Source organism: Aquarana catesbeiana, linkage group LG03 (genome assembly GCF_042186555.1).
Source record: "Aquarana catesbeiana isolate 2022-GZ linkage group LG03, ASM4218655v1, whole genome shotgun sequence".
In the NCBI taxonomy this organism is placed as follows: Eukaryota; Metazoa; Chordata; class Amphibia; order Anura; family Ranidae; genus Aquarana; species Aquarana catesbeiana.
Window position 1 is genome coordinate 698,083,615 of NC_133326.1, and position 11,453 is coordinate 698,095,067.

Here is an 11,453-nt window from a genome sequence, read left to right on the forward strand (position 1 = left end):
ACTTCCTATGTCCTTATGTCACTTGAAATGCAATCCTCCTGTTTGCAGAGCACAGCTATTACAATGAATAGTTTTCTATCACATTTTTATGGTTATAGTCGTTAATCAAATATAAATAAAAAATAAATCTAGATGTAGCATAGGATGTGAGACAAGTTTAGTTTTGGCTTCTTTTGCTGTCAACGGAGCCCTGATTGTTTGTTCTGCTCTGTTCAGGGTTTCACAGGCTGAAAATGTGACTACTTCCCCCTGCATCTGGAAGAAGTTTCCAGTCAAATGACCTGCCTGAATATTTATCATATGCAAGCCAATCCATGGAGAGGAGTGTCCAGAAGGTGGCTGGGGAGGTGATAAATAGCTTTAAATAGCTTTGAGTAAAAAAAAACAACAAACATAAATTCCCAGCTCACTTACCAGCCAGCCTGCAACAAACTGTTTTTCCATGTGTCCCTTGCTGCAAAGGCCGCTTATAGGTTGGAGTGGTTTCCATTTGTTTGTACTGTTGGTGAATTGGTGAGGGGACGCACTGCCATTGCCCTATTGCTGGATGTCCAATTCATCTCTATACCTTGAAGTGGTTGTAAATGCTCAAGGTTTTTTTACCTTCATGCATTTTAATACTTACCTGAGCCCCAGTGATGTGCACAACAGCCTCTGTCTGTTGTGCACATCTCTCGGGCCTGGAGTGCCAGTGGGGCACCCAAGAAGAGGAGGATCCAGGCTGTTCTGTGCAAAACCACTGCACAGATCAGGTGAGTATGACATGTTTATTGTTAAAAAAAAACAAAACAAGTCTTTAATATCACTTTAAGGGAGGGGTGGGTTCCCTCTGGGTATACAGTGCCTTGCAAAAGTATTCACCCCCTTGGCTTTTTACCTATTTTGTTACATTACAGCCTTTAATTCAATGTTTTTTTTAATCTGAATTATATGTGATGGATCAGAACACAATAGTCTAAGTTGGTGAAGTAAAATTAGAAAAATATATACATAAAACTATTTCTCAGAAATAAAAAACTGAAAATTGGCATGTGCGTATGTATTCACCCCCTTTGTTAGGAAACCCATAAAAAGCTCTGGTGCAACCAATTACCTTCAGAAGTCACATAATTAGTGAAATGATGTCCACCTGTGTACAATCTAAGTGTCACATGATCTGTCATTACATAGACACACCTTTTTGAAAGGCCCCAGAGGCTGCAACACCTAAGCAAGAGGCACCACTAAACAAACACTGCCATGAAGACCAAGGAACTCTCCAAACAAGTAAGGGACAATGTTGTTGAGAAGTACAAGTCAGGGTTAGGTTATAAAAAAATATCCAAATCTTTGATGATCCCTAGGAGCACCATCAAATCTATCATAACCAAATGGAAAGAACATGGCACAACAGCAAACCTGCCAAGAGACGACCACACACCAAAACTCACGGACCGGGCAAGGAGGGCATTAATCAGAGAGGCAGCACAGAGACCTAAGGTAACCCTGGAGGAGCTGCAGAGTTCCACAGCAGAGACTGGAGTATCTGTACATAGGACGACAATAAGCCGTACGCTCCACAGAGTTGGGCTTTATGGCAGAGTGGCCAGAAGAAAGCCATTACTTTCAGCAAAAAAATAAAACGTTTTGAGTTTCGAAAAGGCATGTGGGAGACTCCCAAAATGTATGGAGGAAGGTGCTCTGGTCTGATGAGACTAAAATTGAACTTTTTGGCCATCAAAGAAAACGCTATGTCTGGCGCAAACCCAACATATCACATCACCCAAAGAACACCATCCCCACAGTGAAACATGGTGGTGGTAGCATCATGCTGTGGGGATGTTTTTCAACAGTCAGACTGGGAAACTGGTCGGAGTTGAGGGAAAGATGGATGGTGCTAAATACAGGGATATTCTTGAGCAAAACCTGTACCACTCTGTGTGTGATTTTAGGCTAGGACGGAGGTTCACCTTCCAGCAAGACAATGACCCCAAACACACTGCTAAAACAACACTTGATTAATGGAAAACATTTAAATGTGTTGGAATGGCCTAGTCAAAGCCCAGACCATAATCCAAAAGAAAATCTGTTGTCAGACTTAAAGATTGCTGTTCACAAGCGCAAACCATCCAACTTGAAGGAGCTGGAGCAGTTTTGCAAGGAGGAATTTTCAAAAATCCTAGTGCTAAGATGTGGCAAGCTCATAGAGACTTATCCAAAGAGACTTGGAGCTGTGAAAGCCGCAAAAGGTGGCTCTACAAAGTATTGACTTTAGGGGGTGAATAGTTATGCACATGACTTTTTCTGTTATTTTGTCCTATTTGTTGTTTGCTTCACCATAAAAAAAAAAAAAAAAAAAACATCGTCAAAGTTGTGGGCATGTTCTGTAAATTAAATGATGCAAATCCTCAAACAATCCATGTTAATTCCAGGTTGTGAGGCAACAAAACACAAAAAATGCCAAGGGGGGTGAATACTTTTGCAAGGCACTGCCCTTAATCTATCGATTATTATAGATGTGCTCCAACTCAGGAGACTCTCCAAATTAGGACTGCAGTTCACTGGGGTGCCGTGAAGTGGCTGCTGCAGCTTACACATATATTTGCAAATGTGTGCAAACTAAACCCCTTGTGTGCAAACTAACGTGCACTGTTAGCGGGTCCATTTGGTTTGTTTCAGGCTGAATGGTAAGTGAGCTGGGAATTGTTGTTTGTTGGTTTTTGACATGCGTCACCCTTCCATGTGCTCCTTGCTGCAAAGGCCAGGTATAGGATGGGGTGGTTTCCATTTGTTTTATAAATAGTTTGGAGCCCTGGAGAGAGTGTTCTTTCCTCATCAGGGAGGGTTCTAAAGCCCCTGGGGCTGCTGCCCCTTTGAGGCAGCCTGTGGAGAACCTGAATCAGCTGATTGAGGAGCTGGTATTGGGACTTCACCTTATGGGATCTGGTCTGGAGAAGGATTGTCTCCCTCACTGGTAAGTGTCTGGAGGCAGCTGAAAGGTGTAAAGCTGTCCTGTGGACTTGTGAGTACTGACCCTGAATTGTGATACCTGGTAATTGTATGCTTTTGGGATGTAAAGTGGGGAGAACAAGTATTTGATACACTGCCGATTTTGCAGGCTTTCCTACCTACAAAGCATGTAAAGGTCTGTCATTTTTATCATAGGTACTCTTCAACTGGGAGAGATGGAATCTAAAAGAAAAATCCAGAAAATCACTTTGTATGATTTTTAAATAATTAATTTGCATTCTATTGCATGACATTAGTATTTGATACATCAGAAAAGCAGAACTTAAAATTTGGTACAAAAACCTTTATTTGCAATTACAGAGATCATACGTTTCCTGTAGTTCTTGACCAGTTTGCACACTGCAGCAGGGATTTTGACCCACTCCTCCATACAGACCTTCTCCAGATCCTTCAGATTTCAGGGGCTGTCACTTGGCAATACAGACTTTCAGCTCCCTCCAAAGATTTTCTATTGGGTTCAGGTCTGGAGACTGGCTAGGCCACTCCAGGACCTTGAGATGCTTCTTACGGAGCCACTTCTTAGTTGCTCTGGCTGTTTGTTTCGGGTCATTGTCATGCTGGAAGACCCAGCCATGACCCATCTTCAATGCTCTTACTGAGGGAAGGAGGTTGTGGTTTTCTTTGAGACTAAGGTCCCAGCTCTCTTCAGGTCATTGACCAGGTCCTGCGGTGTAGTTCTGGGCTAATCCCTCACCTTCCTCATGATCATTGATACCCCACGAGGTGAGATCTTGCATGGAGCCCCAGACCGAGGGAGATTGACCATCATCTTGAACTTCTTCCATTTTCTAATAATTGCGCCAACACTTGTTGACTTCTCACCAAGCTGCTTGCCTATTGTCCCGTAGCCCATCCCAGCCTTGTGCAGGTCTACAATTTTATCTCTGATGTCCTTACACAGCTCTCTGGTCTTGGCCATTGTGGAGAGGTTGGAGTCTGATTGAGTGTGTGGACAGGTGTCTTTTATAGGCCCCTTTCACACGAGGCGGCTCTGCGGGAGATCAGTCCGTTGATCTCCGCTGAGCCAGCGGATGACAGGTCCCTCTCTGCTCACTGAGCGAGGAGGGGCTTGTCAGGCGCCGCTGCCGCCTATGGAGGGATCGGACGAAAACGGACAGCGTGTCTGTTTTCGTCAGATCTCCCCCGATCCGATCCGCCAGCGACGGACCTGGACGTAGAGCCATCCATCTGCTTTTCAGAGGATCGGACCGGGTCGGATGTCAGCGGACATGTCTCCGCTGACATCCGACGCTCCATAGACTAACATGGAGCGCCCGTTCAGGTCCGCCGTCAAAACTGACAGGCGGACCTGAACGGACCTATCGTGTGAAAGGGGCCATACAGGTAACGAGTTCAAACAGGTGCAGTTAATACAGGTATAGAGTGGACAACAGGAGGGCTTCTTAAATAAAAAATAACAGGTCTGTGAGAGCCGGAATTCTTACTGGTTGGAAGGTTATCAACTACTTGTCATGTCATGCAATAAAATGCAAATTCATTATTTAAAAATCATACAATGTGATTTTCTGGATTTTTGTTTTAGATTCCGTCTCTCGCAGTTGAAGAGTACCTATGATAAAAATTACAGACCTCTACATGCTTTGTAAGTAGGAAAACCTGCAAAATCGGCAGTGTATCAAATACTTGTTCTCCCCACTGTAAATGCCAGAGGTAGCTATGGACTGAGACCGCTCTTATAGAGTCTCAGAGTACTGGCCATGTGTCCTCAGCACAATCCTTGTATGGGAGCCTAGAGAAGAGTGTCCTCCTGTTACTGTGCAGCATTTTGGAGTATCCTATGCCAAAACCCCTCTCCCGTCTTCAAGCAATAAATATCAAAAAGGCACCCCCTTAGACTGAGTTAGTGAAGCTGGTGTGAATGGATTGGTGCTTGTGGGGATGGACAGATTCTGTAATATTTGGGAAGAACCAACTATTGTTAGCTGCCCACTACGGGGGTAGTGCTACATAAAATATTACATTTGATAACATGAATGTTAGGCATGGATACCCTTTCAAAAGAAGAATTTTTGCCTGGGGGTGCAGCAAGAATGTACCTTCTGTATAACAACAATTTCTGTCCCTTGAAACATAGAAACAAAGAAACATAGAAGTGGTGGCTGAAAAAAGACCAAGTGGTTTATCTAGTCTGCCCCATTTTTTATTTTTATTTATTTATATATGATTTTTTTTTTTTTTTTTGTCTGAGTATAGATCTATGTTTGCCTCAAGCATGTTTGAATCCACTTACTGTTGACTGACTCACTACCGCTGCTCAAAGTCTATTGCAAGCATCAACTACTTTCAGGTAAAAAAAAAATAAAAAATGTTTTTTAAGATTAACCACTTACAGACCGGAAGATTTTACCCCTTAATGACCAGGTCTTTTTTTGTGATACGGCACTGCGTCGCTTTAACTGACAATTGCGTGGACGTGTGACGTTGTACCCAAACAAAATTGACGTCCTTTTTTTCCCACAAATCGAGCTTTTTTTGGGGGGTATTTGATCACCTCTGCGTTTTTTTTACTTTTTGCTATAATAAATATCCCAAAAAAAGTAAGAAAAGAAATTTCTTCATCAGTTTAGGCTGATATATATTCTTCTACATATTTTTGGTAAAAAAAAAAAAAAAAAATCGCAATAAGCGTATATTGATTGGTTTGCAAAAAATTTATAGCGTCTAAAAAATAGGGGTCAAATTTATGGCATTTTTTTTTTTTTTTTTTACTAGTAATGGCGGCAATCTGAGATTTTTTGCAGGACTGCGACATTTCGGCTGACAGATTGGACACTTTTGACACTTTTTTGGGACCATTGAAATTTGTACAGCAATCAGTGCTAAAAAATGCATTGATTACTGTGTAAATGTCACTAGTAGGGAAGGGATTAACACTAGGGGGGCAATCAAGGGGTTAAATGTGTTCCCTCATGTGTGTTTCTAACTGTAGGGGGATGGGACTGACTGGAGGAGGAGACATATCGCTGTTCCTAATCACTAGGAACAGCAGTTCTGTCTCTCCTCCCCTGTCAGAATGCGGATGTGTTTGTTTACACACAAACAACCCCGTTCTGGCTCTCACGCCCACAATCGGCATCACGGCCGCCGGCCACGCGCATCGGGTCCCTCGCTGTGCAGCGGGTGCGCGCACCTGCTGTCACCCTTAAAGGTGCCGATGTACACCTATGGCGATATGCAGGATCATGCCGACTTGCCGCAGTATAATGATGGCGGCTGGTCGGCAAGTGGTTAATTTTGAATTTTCCCTCTGCTAGTTTGAGGTCATGTCCCCTTGTTCTTGATCTTGGCTTCATATTGAAAAAAAACTGTCCTCCTGAACTTTATTCACCCCCTTGATGTATTTAAAGGTTTCAGTTCTGTCACTCCTTCTGCTTCTTTCCTCCGGACTGTACATATTACGTTTCTGAAGGGTCTCCTGATTTGTTTGACCCCTCAGACCTTTCAACATTTTTGCTACCCGTCTCTGTCCTTGTTCTATCTTATCAATGTCTTTTTGTAAGTGAGGTCCCCAGAACAAGGAAACACGGTATTCTATATGAGGTCTTAAGCTGGCCATACATGGATCGAAATTTAACTGAAGTTCAGCTGTGAACCATGTATGGGCATTCTGGTTGAACAGAAGTCGATCCACCAATCAACATCTGTACAACCTACCTGTCGATTTTTAGCTGCTTGATCAGAACTATAGACTGCAGTGCTGATATATGTTATCTGGCGGTGGGGAAGTCTCTCCGCTGTCAGAATACAATAGCTCAGCCAGGAGGATTCTCCCATCCATCTCGAATGTGTGTACAGGGGGTCCCCGGGTTACAAACAAGATAGGAACTTTAGGTTTGTTCTTAAGTTGAATCTGTTTGTAAGTCGGAACAGGTAAATTTTTTAAGTGTAGCTCCAGCCAAAAAATCAATTTTTAAGTTTTGTAGATAGCATAGGGAAGGGTTATCACCCCTGTAACATTTGTTTTGCCGTCTGTGCCCTTGTTCAGAAGATTTCACCTCACTTTCTGTCCCAATGACAATTGGATTTTGAAAATTTGGGGTTATTAGGGAAATAAGGATAGGTGATAAAGCATCAGTGGAGACACCTTTTTCCCATATTAACTCTTACAGGAGTGAATTTCCCTTCCTAGGGGTAGATTTCATCTCACTTCCTGTTGTCTCCCTCCGTTTGTAAGTAGGAGTCGTTTGTAAGTCGGATGTTTGTAAGTAGGGGACCCCCTGTATGGGGAATCAAGTAATTTTATGTTTTTTTCTTAACCTACTTGTTTCCCAGTGTCATAAATTTTGGGTCCACTCACCAGTTCTGCAAGGAAGATGCTCATTGATTACAGAAAAAACTGTGATGAAACCATGTACAATAGATGAAGAAGAGTTGGGGAAAAGTCACAGTGCTCTCTACTTACAGCACACAGATCCTTTTTTCTGGACCATCCATAGAACACTGATGCCAATGTAAGAGGTCTTTTATAGAAAGATGCTTGTTCTTCTAAAATAATTTGTCTCCTTGGAGGAAAACAAGGGAATGAGGATTTCCTACAGGAGTATGTGATGTTTAACAATTTGCATCCTGGGAAAACAACCTGTTAGAATTTAAGATATGCTCTTATAAACTAAATAAATAATGTTCTGTATAACAGAAATCCCAAAGCACCCACTGTTACATTCAGTTATCTCCGCCTGGATCCCCGAAATTCCCCAGAATGGTACTTCTTGGTATGAAGAATAGGGACAAGTCATTACTTGGTGTTAGAGCGGCCAATCATCAGCCCTGGGTGCTGTCACATGGGGAGGGAGTAGGGGGTTTCTTTTCCCTGTGTAAGTTTTACATTTCAAAAATAGGACTTTTGGTGAGAGCTATTGCAGTAGGTAGCATGGTTGAAGAAAGTTTAGGCAATTTTTAGAGGCTTAAGTTTTTTTTTCCATACAAGTTCATTTCTCAGAGAATGTAACCCTGTTTTAATGTTTGTGTAACACTCACCTGTTCTATGCTCCGAAGACAAAAAGCACAGGAAGATGTTTTCTACAAGATTCAAGAGATCTCAGATGATGCAGAAACATATAATAAGCCAGCAGCAGGACAATTTTAATAAGCAAGGCTAGGCCCAAATTTACAAGAGAGAAAGAGCACAGGGTCCTTCCCTCTGCATGCGGTGGCTGCCGGTTTCTTGGTCCTGATGGTGCCTTAGCCTATCACACAGTGGGTGCTATATTAAAGAGCTAGCATGTCTGTTGCTTGGCATTCAAGCAACGTGTCCACACAGTAGCAGCTGGACCCCTTGTGCTACTGAGCATCTCCTCTATGACCCCCGGTACCTGCCCCAGTGTGTTCCAAGTGATCCCCAGTGTCATTTGCCTCAAGTGCTCTGTTATGCTCTTGTGTGCCTCTAGTGATCCCCAGTATTCCCAGAGTCCCTTCAACCTGTGTACTGTTCCAGTGTGACCCCATGTACTCCAACCTGTATTCTGCTCTAGTGACCCAATGCACACCCCAGCCTGTATCCTGTTCCAGGAGCTCCGGACTTGGGTCCCCTAGCTATTGCTGGAACCTAGATGGCCTTCTTCTAAGCTGCAGCTTTCAGCCCAGAGGGCCTCAGCCCTCAGGCTGGGTGTTCTCCCATAGGAACAAGGACCCTGCTGTTCCAAGCCCCATCCTATTTATACCCACCTTCGCCCCCTACCGGCCATCCTCCCTGCCAGGGATTGAATGAGGCGTTATGAATATGCAAATGGGGTCTCTGCCACTCACTAAATTCTGGAACCTCCCGTAAATCAGGGGAAAGTAGTTGAGCCTGCCACCTGGCAGAATCCAGAACAGCCAAAATCAATTTAACACTGTTCCTCTGCTACAGGGAAGCCAAAAACGAAATCTGTCTCAACTGTTAGCAACCCAAGAGGGTCATCAGGGCTAGCGTATTGCCAGTCTGGCTGCTGGAATCCAAACCTTTTATAGAGAGGTTGCTGACTTATCTTAATTCTACCTTGTTGGCTCCTTTAAGCTACCTTATCAAAGTTCAAAGACCAAAATGTTCACTATCAGTTGTTGGTTGCTATGTCGGTGGAATTGTGCATTAGTTTAGGTCCAAAATCTTTGATTAGGCAAGGTTCACCTTGAACCCATGTGTCACAGTCATGGGTCAAGCTCGGGAACCAGTAGCTATAGCAGTAGAGAGGCTCCCACCCACCAGCTGGATAAGTAAACGAGCAGGTCACCCTGGCGGATGATGCGGCTCACCCAAGGCATGGGGTCTAAGCACTAAACATACCAAATAACTAAAGGAAAAAAAAAGGAGCATTACCTGTACCAACATTTTAGAACACAACATAATAGAAAAGTATCAGGGATGAAGTTCTGGGGATTAGAAAAATACAAAAGACATTGGAGGGGTAGCCATTTAATTAGGACCCTCAGTCAAAGGGAATCCTGGTGGATGTATGAATTGGGATCATTAGCGCCTAGAGGTTTAAATAAGGAATTTGATCTTAATTGTTTTTTGGCCAATTTTTTTAATTCACATATTTTAATATTTTTATTAACAAAAATGTTAATGCATTTTAAATAATATTTTTCACACGTTTTTTAATATTTTCATTTTTTACATTGAATCTTAACATTTTTATTTAATACAATTTTATTTAAATATTATTAATATATATTACTGATTTAAAATAAATAGGGGTCTGGATTTACTTAAAATTTATATAGTAATACACAGTTTTAATAACATATCTGTTACTCCATTTATTTATACTATTATACTATCTTGGAAGGTTCACAGACTGATACCAGTCACTGATAAAGTTTTTCTGGATTCATGGCAAAATAGGCACACCACTAGGGTGGCAATCTAGGAATCATAAGCTGGATGCATCACTTTAGTATACATATAGATTTGAAATTTGTACCAGGATATAGATCAGGGGTCTCAAACTGGTGGCCCTCCAGCTGTTGCAAAACTACAAGTCCCATCATGCCTCTGCCTGTGGGAGTCATGCTTGTAACTGTCAGCCTTGCAATGCCTCATGGGACTTGTAGTTTCGCAACAGCTGGAGGGTCGCCAGTTTGAGACCCCTGATATAGATAGTCACTGCACCAAGGATAATATGAGCACATATAAACTGCAAGAAAATGGCCGCTATTCATGTGTTATTGTGGGCTAAAGGAAAATGGTGGCAATTAATGAATGACATATTAGTCATTGTTCAAGTCTGTCTGGACCTTTAGGCTTACACATTAGGAGTGCAATCTAGGAACCATAAGCTGTATACATTATTAAGTTCAACACAAATGAGTGTGGAAATCGCGCTAGGATAAAGACAGTCACTGCACTAGGATTAATATGAGCACAAATGAACTACAAGAAAATGGCCGCTATCCATGAGGACTAAAAGAAAATGGTGGCAATCGCCACTATAAATAACATAGGAAATACGTCAGCCAATCACAATTCCCCCGAGAAAGGGACGAAACCGGTAGGAGGACATACAGGGAACATACAAGGAACAAGGAAGTGTTCTGGATTAGGGCTACGGAGGGAGGGAACACCGCTGACTGGGGCTGCAGATCCGGTTACCGGTGATACCATCGCCCTAGCACATATGAGTGCACCAAGGCTTGTTTTATTTTATGAAATGTGAGTGCATTTATGTGGTGTGAAGTTTGGAATAAATACGTTTTAAAAACGATATTAGACTATTGCAAGCTTCTGTTGCTTTTACATGTGGCTTATGTGAGTGGAGGTCACTGGTCTCCATCAGGAAGGAGCACTTTATATGGTGACTGGGCATCTGTGCTAAAGGCTTTCTACAGGAAGGAGGAACCACAGGAGGAATATCTAAGTGGAGATTATATATATATATATATATATATATATATATATATATATATATATATATATATATATATATATATATAATCTATATCACAGGCACTTTTCATAAGCCCCTTAAAGTGGAGTTCCACCCAAAAGTGGAACTTCCGCTCATCGGATTCCTCCCCCCCTCCGGTGTCACAGTTGCCACCTTTCAGGGGGGAGGGGGGTGCAGATACCTGTATATTACAGGTATTTGCACCCACATCTGGCATAGATATCCGCAGAATCTGCGGGTATTTATGCCACTTCCTGTCCCCCCCCCCCCGCTGTCTGCTGGGAAACACACGGAGGGACCATCCATATTGCGCTGCGCGACTTGCGCATGCACAGTAGGGAACCGGGAAGTGAAGCCGCAAGCCTTCACTTCCTGATTTCCTTACCGAAGATGGAGGCGGCAGCACCCGAGGACTGAGAGACGGTTCGGCCTCGGGTGCTGACATCGCGGGCGCCCTGGACAGGTAAGTGTCCATGTTTTAAAAGTCAGCAGCTGCAGTATTTGTAGCTGCTGACTTTTAAAAACAAAAATTTGGGCGGAGCTCCGCTTTAAGGTGAG